The following is a 15,118-nucleotide window of genomic DNA, read 5'->3' as shown; positions in this document are numbered from 1 at the left end:
GGCGATCAGTGCGAGCCGCTGTTAAGGAAGTCCGTGACGTATCACGAAAACTGCCCCAACTGCAAGGTGGAGCAGCTCAAAGAGATGTGAAAAGGTTATCCTTTAAAGGAATTAACCCTTGTCGGATTGCTCGTACTCTGCAATTGTAAGATTCGTAGCTTTCTTCCCCTTTTTAAAGATTATTTAATCTTTATGGGTTTCTGCTTTGTTTAAGGTTCATTCCACGGTTTAAGATTTCAGCGAATTGATCCTAATCTGGCTCATCTATTAAAATTTAAACCATTTCCAAGTATTCTCTTCAATAATCCTGTAGATTTTATATTTCATTTGTTGCTATTTTCAAAAAGAATCTGCATGCAATCATCAAATCGCTCAAATCATGTCACAAAATCTGCATGCTCAAATTACTCAAATCGCTCAAATTATGGCTATAGGTTAGATGGATTCATGCCACTATTTTAGATGTTATAAGGGTAAGAGTGATTGCGCAGCCTTATTTTTCCAATCAAAATTAAATTCTTCTCTTGATTTCTCTCAATCAAAGACAAGGTTGGTCTATCCAAGCAACGCAAAGCAAGTTGTTACAATCGTCTACCTCCTGCCTGATTTCCTTACTACCAATCTAAGAAATATTGGATAGGTGCTCAACACCTTTAATGATGCCTTCATCCTTCCAAAACATTAGCTACACACAGATTTTGTATCATCATCATTGGAATATGATTACAATTCTTCATCTAGCAGAAGGTTGCCATAAGAATCCACCACCTTAATGCAAGCACACTCGTTTGGGAAATTTTTTTTTTTATAATCAATGTGTACCTATGACTGCACTGCTGAGATTGATTGAAATTAATGTGTTTTATTGAAATTTGAAGGTTAGCGATTCAAATAGTGAAATAAGCCATAAATCACTATTATCAATACCCTTCATCAATATCCATAAAAAAACATTGGCTCTTTCCTCCCCACTCAATATTGTTTATTGTTTTCGTTCCCGGCTCAAGACCACACCTTCAACATATTTTCCCTGCAGCTAATTTAACTCACAATTTCCAAAATAGAGTATAGCTTGGTGCTTTAAGCTAGTACACGATAATGTTTAGCACAATATTCCCTCGGGATCAACACTTATATTTCTTTTCTCTTTTTTCATTCACCATTTAATTTGATTTCACATGAAAGAGATGAAATGTGCAGCAGCTTACCTCCTAGCAAGAGATTTTTATTTAATTTTGAAAATAAATCAAGAGATTTTCTGATCTTCCTGATTGCTCGAAGCGCAGGAAGAGAGCATACTAACCTATTGATTTTTTTTTATTTTTTATTTTTGTAGGTTAGCGTGGATGAAGTGGCTCTTACCTAAATTTATTCATGAGAAATGTGGATGATTTTTTATTATTTTTATTTTTTTGAAAACAAGACTAAAGGAAAACTCTATGAGATCTCATTTTATTTTTTTTAATCTATTCTACCTTTAACTTGAAAGATTTTTTTATTTCCTAGGTAAAAGAATGCTTCCAGTGAAGCCATCTACAGACTAAAAATTCAAAAATGCTCACATCTAGATTTAAAGTTTTTACCTGATTATTTGCAAGCATGTGAGTAACTTGTCTTATTCTTGGAGTTGGCGCAAGGTTCTTTTGAAACCAATCTTCAATATTGTTCTTGCTCTCCAAGAAGTACCTGTTCAACATTTTCAATTTTCTCATCCGTAGATGGATTAGTAAGAAATGGGGGGTTTAAAAACTGAATTTGAAACTAACTAAGTACAAAAAAAAATCAAAAAGATCAAACTTGAACTCCTTTATGAAGATCTTGCTGTCACCAGGTTTCACAAGTTAGTCCATAAAAAGAAATTGCAATAAAAATAACTTCCTAAGTCTATCTCCAGATCATCCTCCCTGGCAACGACGCCAAAATGTTGGATCTAAAGTGTGGATGAAAATTAGAGTTTCATTTACTATCAACCCAGGTAAGTAAAACTTCGAGGATCATCCAATATATGGACTCAAAGACAAACTAAACTAAGCTAGGTGAAGAAATATTAAAGCTCCCTTACAGGAGACTGTCCATTAATATTTCTAATCAACTATTTAAACTAATGAAATTGAAGCTCTTAAACATAATTCTGATTGATTACATGAAATATTAAAGCTCTCTTACAAGAGACCATTCATTTATATCTCAATCATATAAATCATAAACTTAAACTAATGAAATCAAACATTAAATAACAAATCAGATTCATTGAAGGAAACATTAATACTTTCTTACGAAAGGTCATTCATTAATATTTCAAACATATGAACCTAATAATTTAATCTAATGAAATTCACAAACAAACATAAAATAAAAGCTTAGCAAAACAAAAGTGTACTTGCTAGGAAATGGGTATCCTTCCAAGGATTCACAAGCACACCAAAAGAGAAGTCAAATGTAGAGGATCAAAGAAGCTCCATTTTATTCATCATAATTTTCAAAGTACATTGGCTATAAGCTCATATGATCCAAACCAAAACTATTCTAAATTCTATCTAGATTAATATTACTAGGTTACAATGAAGGACTAGGTTCTAAAATTCTAAAAATTAAGATTACAAATGAAGGAGATAACACTCCTGTTTATACAAAAGCTATGATAACAAACTCATAAATGTAGATCCACTATTCCCTCTTTTGATCCACATATTTCTCAACCAAAGGTGACACATAGCCCTATCCTCCATGATCTCCTCCATGAGGTCCATGATCTTCTCCATGAGGTCCATGAACTCCTCAAATTCGAATTTGAACATAGAGTGCCACATAAAGATGCCTTGGAAGCTTCCTTTGTACCTACACATGTAAAATTTCTCATTCCAATTGTTAGGTATAAGTATAAGGATATTATTTTCTGAAGTTTAATCACAAATTCACTTAAAAATACTAAGAATTAATAATGTTTTGGAAAACACAAGGGGAACCCATATAATGATGAAATTGAAGCTTGATGTGATGACATGGTGGTGAAATAGAGGTGAGAAAATGTGTGAATGGAGTGAAAGTGGATGTATTTTAAGGTGAAATTGGATATATTTTAAGGATAATTCTTAGACCCAACATTGAATGACCATGATTTGGTAACTGTGACATGAGAGTTGATGGAAATGTAAATATGTGAGGTACCTTTCTTCATTTCTATATATTCAACTCTTGATGATAGATCTAGCTTTAACTTCATCTTCACCCTCTAAAGGTTTTGGATAAGAGTTGGAACCTTCTATATCAATATGAGTTGTCATCTCTCCATCTCGGTCCAAGATTCCTTTACTCCTACATGGTAGCACCTATGTGATTCATCTCCATAAGTGTCCTTCCCATAACTTCTTCTTGTTGGCCTCATTGAGCATCATCTTTCCATGATATGATGACATCACCTACAAATCAACTTCATTCATGAGAAGACAACATCAGTAGCATAACCACCCATTCTATTTTTGTTTTCTCATGTGAAGTTGACTATGATGGGACATGCACAAGGACTTGAGAGAAATGATCTAGGAATTGCGCTGATGAGCACTGCAGAGACCAAGGGATGACCATGCTATCCACTAGAACTATGCAATGCATAATAACAGAATGATCATCAAGGTTCTTTGCAGTGTGAAAGTTAAGGAGACAATGGTGAAAGGCTTGCTCACTGAGGATGCACAATGCTCAAGGAACAGGAAGCAGGGATTGCATAGTTGAGCACTATAAAGAATGAGGGATGACCCTAATGTCCACTAGAATTGTGCAATGTGTAGTTGAGGTAAGGGAGGACAAGGCATTGCACAGTTGAGCAAGTGAAGGAGACAAGGAAGGAAAGGTTAGGCATTGTAATTGTGTAATGCGCAGTAATTGAAGAGGAGCTCGAGGGGAATGCTTAGTTGAGCATTGCAGGAGTCCTAAAATGACCCCTCTATCCATTGCAACTACGCAATGTGCAATATAGGGAAAGAGGGACCATGGATTGTGAAGTGAGTAGGGCTAAGCAACAAGATTGAGGAATTGTACTCTAAGGTTGCTCAATGCACAATTGGAGGAGGTTTTCTTTAAGATGGGTACAGTGCACAAGTCTGAGAGGTAAGGATTTCATCACTGAGGCTCAAGAGTGTGCAGTGCACTCATCACTTTGACTAGAAGATTGAGTGTGTTCATGAATTGTGTTAGATGTGAGGGAAGAGAAGGACTCCAAAATTGACCAAGTGTGAGATCACTGGGACATGAGAGTAAGAGCATATAACAAGTCTTAAACATGACCACACACATATACACCCAAGCACAAGAAGGCACACAGTATCCAAAACCGACAAGCATACAATCGAATGATAGTAAAACGATACTTATCCAAGTGCGACACTTAAGATGTACCTTTACGACATAAGTATCGCAATGCAACCAAAAGGTGCACTATGCCATAAAAAATTTCCAACACATGTTCTAATGATAAATAGCATCAACCAGTCCAAGAGAGTGTGTTGGAGCTTCCTCTAGGAGGAGTGCCATGGTGCTCTTAAAATGTGTGAAAACTAATGAAAGAAATACATGCAAGAGTGAAAACAACACTTGCAAACACAAAGAAAACACAAACAACACATGCAAGAATAAAAGTAGGTAAAAACAACTCTTGTAAGAGATAGAGCAAGTAAAAAAGACACATGTAAGAGCAAAAGAAAGCGAAAGTGACACTTGTGAAAGAAAAAGCGACAGTTGAGTAACTCACGTAGATGATGGGGAATTTGCAACCATGGGTAAGAGGATGCTCCTTATATTTTGATAGTGCATAGAGCTCGAAAGAAAAATATAAATATGAAGATGAGCTCTAGATTGGACTCTTTACATAGGGATAGTAGACATGCAATTAGAGTTAAGATTGGCGAGTGCGCTTAGTGCATGTCAAGAAAATAGGAGCTAACACTGAATTGACTAACTTGAAGAAGTAAACTCTCACTATCGACAAAGAGTGTGCAATCACTAATTACAAAGGATTCCCTAAGCAATCAATATTCATAAGAATTGTGCAGTCTCTTTCTCTAGGGACTATGCAAACACTAGCATCAATGACTATGCAAGCATTGTCTCTAGAGACTATGTAGTCATTGTCATCAAGCACTGCACAGTTGTTGTGATTAGGCACTACGCAGTCACTATCATCAAGGACTATGCAATGCTTGACTTGCAAGGATACGCATTGATTGTTAGGCTTGCCAAGAAAGAGTTTGCTATGTAGGCATTACAAGATAGGCATGTAAAAGCAGGTCGCTTCGATACTTAGAATTCTTAAAAGAAGACTTGAACATTTGAACAACATGACTAAAAACGGTGTTACATTTCCTAACCGGAATTTGTATATCACAACAACCAGTCACACTAATGTCACGAGCAATAATGTCACGAGCAAGTAATAGAATGAAATCTGGAAGTGATATCAGGTAGTGATATAAATGATGTGATCCACGTGGGATTAGATCCAAGAAATTATATTTATATATCGTGACAGCTAGCACTGTAACTGCTATAATCCAAATATCAGAATAAATTATGAGTTCGTTTGGGAGTTGAGATAAGGCGACTTAACTATCAACGAGTTTAGTTATTAATCAACACTCATTATGATTAACGATGTTAAATAGTTAAAACCTTCACCTGTAATACTTGGAATGAGTATTAAAGTTAGGTCAGTTTTCCGCTTATAAAATCGCCACATGTTTTATCCTCCAAAGCGGTGACTCTAATTTACATAACTCAACACTCAGATCAATGCAAGGAAATTGATTATTTATCTATCATTGTTGAACTTATTATGACTTTACCTTTACCGTAGATTTTAAGAATATTTGACAGATAACAATAAAGTTAATTGTTTAACATGTTATTTTTCACATTCCAAAATCTTCCAAAAATTTAATATCACAATTTAAATTAGAAATTAAATGATTTAAAGTTAAAAACCACACATCAATTTCAATTATGATTTGACTTGATTTGATTTTAATACGACATCTTATGAATGGAAAGAGTCAAGAGATGTGACCAATCAAATAATGAGTACGGTCCTGGTAACACTCGATATAGATTATTAGAAATTTAGACAAGGTATACCTTATGGTAACTTTAGTTATATATCCAGAAATATACCGATAGTGTTTATTATATTAATCTTTTGTAACCAGGAGTGATTCACCCTCTAGGTTAAATTTTGATTGAAGACATGATGCAAGGAAATAATAGAGAATAATGTATTTCAATGGTTTTCAAGACCTTTATGCAGCTCAAAGGAGTAGAGCCTCATTAAAACTCATGTTTAAATGGGTAAATTTTTTTGGAGGCATGAAACTTAATCTCTGATCTCACTTGTAGATGTTTTCTTGATAACAAAACCATGGGCCTACTTTAATGACTTTTTCCTTGTTTTAAGGCAATGAAAGATGGTAATGAAATAACCTTTGGTGCATAAGTTTGGATGCTTCCTATGACTCTTCCCTTTGAACAACTCTATTTATTGTTAATAGTTTTCTTGCCAAAACTCAAAGAAGTGATAAATTAGGGTTAATAGTTTTCTTGCCAAAACCCAAAAAAGTGATAAATTAGGGTATGTCTGTCTAGACTTTTTATGAGTTTCCACTTTGAACAAATCCATTTACTCAAGAATAATTCTCTTACCAAAACCCAAAGAAGTGATCACTTAGGGCATGTTTGTTTAGGTCACAAAATTGTTAATTTAATAGGATTTTGGGTTTCCATGTGACATTTAAGACTTTATGGACTATATGGAAAGTGAAGAAGGTTGTAATTTTGGAAGTGATACAATGTATAATGTTGAAGAATATATTAAAGTATTTTTATCAATTTAATTTTTGGGTGAGACCTAAGATCAAATTTAGCAACTATCATTATAACACCAAGAGTATATCTAATAGCCTATAAGTCATATATACCAGGAATTTATGACTTAGCAAAAGCTGAGACTCCACGGATGGGAGAACCTACTCCTTGAGCCTTATCACAAGGTATCAAATATGTCCCCCAAGATTTAAAACCTACTAGAGGAGATAACATCACATTGTGCCAACCACTAATTTATCATTTATGCCATAAGGAATTTAGACATTTATCACTTAACATTGTTTTGTTGAAATAATTTTGAAAAAAATGCCTTCAAGAGATTTTGAATTTACATGAATTTTTTTTTTCTAAGTAATGTTAATTCTATTAAAAAAACAATAAAAATACAACGAGGCTCCGGCCTCTGCAGTGCTGAACAGAGTTATGTCATGATTAGTCAATAAAAACTGAAACAGGACTGCCCACCGAGGGGAAACCAGTCCGAGTAAACCCAAAAAAAGATGCCCACGCAGGGGTCCCAGTTCAAAACCAACATAAACATCTAAGTAATTTTACCAAAATTAACCACATAGTTTGAAAAATCAATAATAAAAGCCCCATGAATCAACGAAAAAGAAACCTGTGTCTTGAATAGCAGGCTGCATGGACCCTCTTGGGCAGGTGTCGCTTGGTGGAGGCTCTTCCACAATGAAACATCTGTACTCATCCCAGTCCTCCACCGCTGCAGACGTGCCACCAGGGATGCCCCCATCCGCTTGCGTGCCACCCGAACTAACTTCGACTGCATGCTTACGTCCAGAGATGTCCTCACCCTGCGGAGTGTTGTCATGGCCATCTTTGCGACCGGGTGAAGTAGACCTGCTATCTGAGTGTTTTCGTCCGCTGATGGCTTGCTTCTCCTTTGCCTTCTTCTGCTTGTTGATATCCTCTGTCTCTAGGACTGGGTCATGGCTCTGAGCTTCCTACTCATCTTGCGGTCGAATTTCTTCACTAAAAGCCACTGTGATAGTGGCAATGATAACAGGACGATTCAAGGTACTGTGAAAGCGGCATTGGGTTGCTTGAGTTGTTGCGTTCATTCTGCTAGCACCATAGGCTTGGGCTCAACCTCTTCCGCTACGAGTGCCTCATCTTTCTGAAAATGATATTATTCGAATGGTACAAACCACATTGAAAATAAAACCATAGTGGATGGTGTGACTCCATCAACATCCCAATGAACCAATGCCACATAAGTACAACTTTAGAAAACTTCTATAAAAAAAAATTACTTCACTTCATTTTTATTAATAAGTATCTATGTGTTCATTCACCCATGTTAATCCTCTCAACAAACAAATTAGGTAGTCTTATCTTACATAGAGTTTGTCATAAGAAGGAAGTTGGGTCCTCAATTCTATCTACTCCATGGCAAAAGGACCAAGTGGACCTTTGTTGCTTCTTAATTATATACTGTAACAAAAGGCCCAATTAAGTTCCTCTAAGTTCAATGCAGACAACTCCACAAGAGAACTAAAAATCTATTTATAAATGATCATGGCAAGTTTTTAATGTCTATGGGCAGACTGAACACCATAAAATTAGAGTCTCCAAATAAGGAGTCGTCCTTTTGGTTCCAAAGAGGTATCATTGCCACGAGAACCACTACTTGCTTCCATGGCCAATAAAATCAAAATATATTCATCCACTTAATAATACATAGCTCAATTACACGCAATAGAATTCATTCCACATTCGCTTGTTGCCCATATGGCATACTTGGTTCTAAATTCCTCTAAGAACATTGGTTTTAACATAATGTTGGAGGGAACCAATGAAACAATTTAGCATAGATTTGTTTAAAGAATTTAAAGGTAATAGTGCAGACCTAACATATACAAGAAAATACGTAGTTCAACTACAAACATCTATTCTTTAATGCTTCCTTCAACCGGTAATTCTAAAATCTATAATAGAAGTTGCATATATTTAACAACATCTTGCTTTACTAAAATTTATTGGTATTTACAGGTTAAATGAGGAATTTGAAGCGTGATAATAGTTGGTCATTAATCACTGTCATTACATTGTACATTGCTGATGTAGGAGCATCCAGCACCCTTAGTCAAAGGGAGGAATCCAAAGCGAAAAATGAGGAAGACGTGGACCAGGGGAGCAAATCAGGGAAAAATCTGCTTTAAAACAAATTTAAAGATGGATTGGATAAGTCCCTCAAAGACTTGATCTAAATGTAATCTGCCATGTGTATGCATGTAGCATGCTTTAAGGGCCTTTTGTTAGAGGATATGATCGGATCCTTTCAGTGATCCGATCCAATAATCCAATGCTTCCTTATATATATGTGTTGAACTTGCGTGTTCAAAGGAGTAGAAGGGGAAATACAGAGAGATAGATTAGTAAGCCAAAAGCAGTGAAGATGTAGTCGAGAGGAAGTCTGTTCCTAAGGCTGAAATGCCTTAGAATTGTAACCATGCTTTGTTATTTATAATAGATATGTGTTTTGTGTTTTCCCATGTGTCTGTATATTCTTGTTATACCGTGAATGGTTTGAAATCTAGTGTTTATAAGTATGTTCATATGTTGCAGGTTGATCAACCATCGATCACGGAAAGGATCGATGACGACCCAGAGATAGTAATGAGATTTATGCATGTTTGATAAACTGTGGCAGAACTATGTTTAACACAGAATCCATTGACAGCGAGCAAGATTAAGTTAAGGAGGAAGTGGCAAGAACACTCAGGCGTCGTTGGATCTAGAAGATCAACGGTCCAAAACCTTTATCGCATCGACAAAACCTTTATAATTTATTGGAACCGGCTAATGAGAAGTGGCAATAGCGATATGCGATTTAAATCGCAACCGTCGGATTGAGGATCCAGATCAACGGTTTAGATGCAATCGGCGATCGCATGTCGCAGAGGTCAAAGACCAATGGAGGAGCAATGGCCGATATGCCGATGAGCGATATGGCGATATCGCCAATAGACCAATCGGCGATCGGGCAGTCAGAGTTTAGGGGAAGTAGCTTTGCGGAAAAGCAATAAGGGAGTGGACCCACCGACAGTTATAAAGGCAGTTTTAAAATATTTGAGGTCCGGCCCATGGGTTCTAAGTGGACTTTTCCTTTGTGTTTCCGTGTGTTTGATTAATGTATGGCCGTGGGGTTTGAGGCTTAAAAGCATATGACAAGCTCCCAATAATGTAAAGCCTCCGATGGTGGAAAAGATCCGATAGTGAATAGCCCCGATGAAGTATAAGTCCACAGTTTAAAGGCTTAAAGCCTTATGAACGCTTCCGATAGGCTTTGTGAGCCATAACCCACAAGCCTCAAGATTGATTTGTTAAGGAAAAGGGATTTTGCCTTAACCCGCAAAATCTCATTTCCATCCATTGCTGATATAAATATATCTAAATATAAATACTTTTCTTTAATAAAATTTTATTGGTATTTACAGGTTAAATGAGGAATTTGAAGCATGATAATAGTTCGTCATTAACCACTATCACCGCATTGTACATTGCTGATATAAATATATCTAAATATAAATACTTTTCTTTAATAAAATTCATGCGGTGGGCACTGAAATACTTCCATTACCATGGACACACCATTGGCCCACGTATAAAATTTACAATAGCATTGATATTGCTTGGGAACTTCAATGGCTATAAATTCACAACTGTAAATTTGATCATATAAATTTTCTATCATTCATTTACATATAACAGTAACCTAACTATGAAGAAGTTCGTTTTCACAATAAAATAATGCAGTTACCAATAATCATGGGCTTGATGATCCGAATGAGTGTCACAAACTTGATTATGAAGCTTTCTACGTTGATATTGATGATGTTGAAGAAGCCTTCATTTTTTCTTATTTTTCACAACACACAACGTGGAGAAGAGCTTTATCCAGCTTTACCAAGTTCAAGATGTTCCCACTTTAAACAATCTCCACTCACCAAACTCTCAGTGATGCTCAAGCTAGTCAGTCAACAATTTTTTTTCATTAGGGTGCATAAGCCACTTTCTTCTTACTTTAATTTTCCTTTTATATGGGTTTTCATCGTTTACGATTGTATTTCCATGAAAAATTAACAACTTCTTAAACTCTAAATTGCTTATTATTCACTTAGTATCCAAGTGTCAAGTTTTTATCCAAATGCTCATGAAATTTATTTTTTTATTTTCTTTTCCTTATAAGTTTCTTAATTTTTCTTTTAGTTCTCTCTTGGTTTTTAATTTTTCTCTTAGTTGTCTCTTGGTCCTTTTTCATTTTTCTTATTTAGCTACTCAATTGATTATTTAACTTGAGGTAACTATTTAGGTGTCAATTTATGTCACTAACCTCCTGTTTTCTTTCTAAATTCAAGTTTTGGTTGAGATTCTAGTTTTCTTTCTAAATTCAAATTTTGGTTGAGATTCTAGTTCTATATCTCCTTCACATGGAGCTAGTTCTCATGAATATTTCTTTTCGAATTAATTAATAAAATTATATTAACTTTATGCACATTTCTCTTTAACTATTAATATTGAGTCTATGAGTTTTATTATTTCCTTCTTAGTTTAGATGTCTATCATATTATTATATGTTGATTATAGTATTTAAACTACTTATTCTATGTCATTATTTTAAACTCTCTCAAATCTATTTTCATTTACTATCCTTATTCACTTTTCGTAGGCCTCTTAAGTTTTAGTAAATTAACATTTTAACTAAATAAGTAGGTTTTCATTTTTATATGTAGACTTAGGTCTTTAGTCATTTAGTTTATGTTTCAATTACCTTTTATTTTTCTGATACTAAGGGTTCCAAGTCATTTGTACCCTTTAGGAACTACCTCGCGTAATTACAAGGAAGTATCTATGACTAGTTGGGGGAAACATAGGTGAAATGATGTAGACAATTGCTAACTCTAATCATTGACTAAGGATTAAGGTTTCCACCTTAATGCACACCCATCAATTATACCTCATTAATGGAGTATGCAATCTAACCCTCATGACATTGTGCAACTTCAAGGTAAAAGTTCTTTGCACTTTCAAACCTAAGTCATGGTTGGAGTGCTAGTGGGTGGAATCATGGATGTTGTTCGATCACTGCAAAGAAATCCAATTTCACTTTATACATCCTCATTACCCATAAGTGAGTCATTGGGAAAGCACGAATCATGAGCCTACAATGACTATTCAAGTCATCAATATTCAAAGAAATCCAATTTCACTTTATACATCCTCATTGCCCATAAGTGAGTCATTGGGAAAGCACGAATCATGAGCCTGCAATGACTATTCAAGTCATCAATATTCTAATAACGTATTCATCAATGATAATTTAAATTCAAATTTACATTACTCAATAATCAAACCAAAATCTTTGTTCAATCTTGCACCTATGCATCATTGTAGTGCATTGTCATGCTCAAGATATCATTAGTAACATCTGATTATGATAATTAATAATCATAAAATCTTATGCATGCTATCATCATCTAATAACTATCCTATCAATTAATACCTATTTTGATCATCAATATAAGCATGTCAAGTGTCATCATCCCATATTGTAAATAACCAGATCATTGGTATCCAATATCCTCACACAATAATACATTAGTCTAAATAATTGTCTCAAAGTCAAGATAAAACAAGACAATACAATAGGAATGGAAAAGTAATTGGAACAAGAGATTCCATATTAACTATTATATGTAGGAGGCATCATTGAGAGTGATATCTACCTCAAATGTACTAATGCGAGATGATTATACCCCTTTACATAAACATAAGAAGGTAGTTTGATAAAATAATTCAAAATGGTCGTCATCCACTCAATAAACTTCACATTAATATAACGAGCATAGATCCATCTTAAATACAGATCTAATATGAGCCGAGAGGGATCAAATTTCTTGACATGCAAACATTTTTGGGAGTGCAAAATTCAATGTCTAATTTTCATTGTTTAAATTATATTTTTGAATTTTATATAGAGTATATATAGAACAAAATAAACATTTTAACCATAAAAAAATATTATTTTCATGATATATATATATATATATATATATATATATATATATATATATATATATATATATATATATAGATATATATATATAGATATATATATATATATATCTAGTTTTTTTAAATTATATATACATAATTGACATTAAAATATTTTACATAGCACGTACAACCAGACATTTTATGAGCGCAATTTAAAATGGTTTTTTTATTACCAACCTAGATCCATCTTAACACTGTATCTATGAAGCATTGAGAGGGATCAAATAGCTCAAGGTGCAAACCTATTTTTTGAGTGCAAAAATTGAGGAAAGGTTTGCACCTCGAGAGATTTGATCCCTCTCGACGCTTGATAGATCTAGTGTTAAGATGGATCTAGGCTAGTTTCAGTCGTGTGTCGTCATACAAAATTTGTTGAATATATAATTATTTTGCTCATTTTAAATATGCTAAATATGTCTAAGATTAATTTGGTCAATTTAATTTAAAATTTTCGTAGTTACCTCAGTTTGTTGAGATGAGAGAGACTATTAGTAACTTGAATTATGAAAAATGATGAAATACAAATTTTGAGTGCAAAGTGCTAATGTAACAATTTTGATTTATATAAAATGTGAATAATAAGAATATAGTCAATTACAAAATATCTTCATTGAAAATGGGAATAATAAAAACATAGTCAATTACAAAATATCTTCATTGAAAATGGGAATAACAAGAATATAGTCAATTACAAAATATCTTCATTGCAATCAATCTAAAACTATTTTCTTCTTTTGTTCCTATTGTCACGCCTATTAGTTTTTCCATTTTCTCATATCGATCATATGAAAAGAGTAGTTGGAATCATAGACCATTCAAATATTTAACTCGATCTAATGTAGTAAATAGCATACCTAGTCTATATTTCTCTCCAATATTTATAGTAGTTTTCTCCAAAGTCAATAATTGTGACTTATGGAGTGTTAAGCCCCAAATAATTTTCAATGGTAGTTATTTTCTATCACCACGTTTGAATGAGAAGTAATTAACAATGTTGAATTATGGGAAATGGGAATAATAAGAATGTAGCCAATTATAAATAGTTTATAGTTTCAAGAAGAAAACATCTTATTTAGGATGAAAATTAAGTATTGTATTTATGATTGAATTATTGTAACACATAATTCAATGCATGTCATGAATATTTGTATGTACTTACACTGAGAGAGTGTGTGTATGTTTTGGGGATGAAAAGGAGAGACAAGGGGAGATAGAGATATAGATTACGGGGGAGGGGGTGCGGGAGAGGGAAGAAGAGAGAGGCAAAGACAGGGAGGGAGGAAGAGATATAGATATGGAGAGAAAAAAGTTAGAGAGAGAGAGAAGGGGAAGAGAGAGAGAGCAAGGGGAAAGGGAGGGAGAGAGAGAGAGATATATAGATATGGAGAGAGAGAGTGTATGTTTAGGGGGTGAGATAGAGAGATAGAGAAGGAGAGACAATGGGAGATAGAGATATAGATGGAGGAGGCATAGATGTTCTTACATTGAAATCAATGCACACTATTAATTAACCTAATTACTTTGAAATTAATGTACATCATACATCTAGTTGCATCAAATCATAAATCAACATCTACACTAAAATCAATGTATCTAGTGAAAACAATCAAATAGGATTAGAAATCAACATTTATACTGAAATCAATGCATCTGGTGCAAGCAATCAAATAGGATTAGACTTTGCCTCATTACTTTTCCAATCCTGCTTACACTTTGTCTTACGCTTTGATTTCTCATAATAGTGTTTCAATGTTCTAATGGATTCCTCCAGTGATCTAGGCTCATCAAAATCAATCCTATATTTGAATGACACTGACAACCCACTAATTAATCTCTCAATCTTTCATTTCCCCTCCTTAAGTTAAGGCACATATCTCAACAACTCCAAGAATCTGCTAGTATACTCCTCATAGGCCATAGATCCCATCTTCAACTCATAGAATGCCTTTTCCCTGTCATCATAGTATCTTTGAGATAGATAATTCTTCCTGAAAAGTCTCTTGAACTCACTCCAAGTCATCTCCTCTTCCTGAATTGCTCTGAAATTCTTCACATCTTCCCACCAAATGTATGATTTTCCTTTAAGACTGAAAGTAGTTATCTTGGATTTCATATTTTCTAAATAATTATGCAATCTGAAAAACATATTCATTCCAAGCAACCAAGCTTT

This window comes from Pinus tabuliformis, chromosome X, assembly GCF_031772625.1.
Source record: "Pinus tabuliformis cultivar Carrire ecotype Pingquan chromosome X, CPIR1, whole genome shotgun sequence".
Lineage (NCBI taxonomy): Eukaryota > Viridiplantae > Streptophyta > Pinopsida > Pinales > Pinaceae > Pinus > Pinus tabuliformis.
Note: the sequence above shows the minus strand (reverse complement) of the source record.